Here is a 2,544-nt window from a genome sequence, read left to right on the forward strand (position 1 = left end):
CTGAAAAAGTAAACAAATATCCAGTAGTGGATTTTCTGTTATCAAGGTCACCTGCCATATCAGAATCTGTATAGCCTTTCAAGATTGGATTTGATGCTCCAAAACACAAGCATTCATCTGAGCTTCCTCTAAGATACCTGAGTATCCATTTCACAGCTTCCCAATGCTCTTTTCCCGGATTTTCGAGAAATCTACTGACAACACCAACTGCGTGAGCAATATCAGGTCTAGTGCACACCATTGCATACATTAGACTTCCGACAACGGAGGAATATGGAACTTTGGCCATGTTCTCTTTTTCCTCCCTAGCTGTAGGACACATCTTCTTGCTCAACTTCATATGACCAGCAAGAGGTATACTCACAGGCTTCGCATTCTTCATATTGAAGCGCTCCAATACGCGTTCAATGTACTTCTTCTGGGACAAATAAATCTTCCTTTTATCTCTAAGACGAGTAATTCTCATGCCCAAAATTTGCTTGGCATGACCCAAGTCTTTCATAGAAAAAGACTTACACAACTCTTTCTTCAGCTCGTCAATCTTGGAAGTATTCTTGCCCACAATCAACATATCATCCACATACAACAAAAGGATGATAAAATCTTTGTCAGAAATTTTTTTTACAAATATGCAATGATCTGAAGAAGTCTTCTTATAGCCTTGCTCCCCCATAACAGATTAACACTTTTTGTACCACTATCTGGGAGCTTGTTTTAGGCCATAAAGACTCTTTTTAAGTTTGCATACAAAATTTTCTTTACCATCTACTTTGAAACCCTCAGGTTGTTCCATATAAATCTCTTCTTCTAGGTCACCGTGAAGGAAAGTCGTCTTCACATCCATCTGCTCAATCTCTAAATTAAGACTAGCAGCCAAACCTAGAACTGTGCGAATCGAGGACATTTTCACAACAGGAGAAAATATTTCGTCAAAGTCAATACCTTTCCTTTGACCGAATCCCTTAACAACCAATCTAGCTTTGTACCTGGGCTTCAGGTTGTGTTCTTCAACTTTAACTTTGAACACCCACTTGTTCTTCAAAGCTCTCATGCCCTTGGGCAATTTTACCAACTCATAAGTGTGGTTCTCATGCAAAAACTTCATCTCGTCTTGCATGGCTTCAATCCATTAATTCTTGTGCTCATCTTCCATGGCCTCCTCATAACATTCAGGTTCTCCCCCTTCAGTGAGTAACACATACTCATTGGGTGAATAACGGGAGGAAGGAAACCTCTGTCTTGTGGACCTCCGAAGCGGAATATTTGATTCGTCCACAACTTCATGAGCAACAGGATCATCAATAACAATATCATTGTTATAATCAACATCAACACGTTGATTCGATACATGATTTTGGGCGTCACCGTGATTATCAAACCCAACAACATCATGCACACTTGTGTGAGGAACTTCATCATGATGAACTATACCATCAAAATTTGAAGATTCTACCTTCTCCGCTTTGTCAATATCTTCAATTGTTTGATTCTCCATGAAAATAATATCACGGCTTCTCACAAGTTTCTTTTCAATTGGATCATATAGCCTGTAACCAAATTCATCTAGGCCATATCCAATGAAGATGCACTGCCTTGTCTTGGCATCTAACTTTGACCTCTCATCTTTCGGCAGATGTACAAAAGCATTGCAACCAAATACTCTCAAATGGTCATAGGAAACATCCTTTCCATACCAAACACTATTTGGTACATCACTTTGCAAAGCAACAGCAGGAGATAGATTAATAACATGTGCAGCGGTCAATAAAGCCTCACCCCAAAATGAGTTTGGCAACTTTGCTTCAGAAAGCAAACATCTAACTCTTTCCATCAAGGTCCTGTTCATCCTCTCAGCCAAACCATTAAGCTGAGGAGTCTTGGGAGGAGTCTTCTGGTGTCTAATACCTTGATGCTTGCAGTATTCGTCAAATGGTCCACAATATTCACCACCATTATCAGTACGAATACATTTCAATTTCTTTCCAGTTTCTCTTTCAACTGAAGCCTGAAACTGCTTAAAGACACCTAACACTTGGTCTTTAGTCTTCAAGACATAGACCCAAAGTTTTCTCGAGCAATCATCAATGAAAGTGACAAAGTAAAGTGCACCACCCAATGTCTTTGTCTTCATTGGACCACATAAATCAGAGTGCACTAACTCAAGCAACTCTGTCTTTCTCGAAGGAGGGTAGGACTTAAAGGAAACTCTATTTTGTTTACCAGCCAAGCAGTGCTCACATTTTTCTAATTTAGCACTTTGGAAATTTGACAATAATTTCTTCTTGGCTAGAACATTAAGTCCTTTCTCGCTAATGTGGCTAAGCCTCTTGTGCCATAATGTTGAAGAGCTTTCGCTCTCAACCGCATTCACCATATCAACACAAGCAGAGGCCGTAGTCCAGTATAGTCCACGACGTTTGTTACCACGAGCCACAACCAAGGAACCCTTAATGAGCTTCCATTTTCCATCACCGTTGGTACTAACATATCCTTCATCATCTAAAACACCAACAGAAATTAGGTGCAGACGAACATCAGGAGCAT

The sequence above is a fragment of the Solanum pennellii genome, chromosome 10 (genome assembly GCF_001406875.1).
Source record: "Solanum pennellii chromosome 10, SPENNV200".
Lineage (NCBI taxonomy): Eukaryota > Viridiplantae > Streptophyta > Magnoliopsida > Solanales > Solanaceae > Solanum > Solanum pennellii.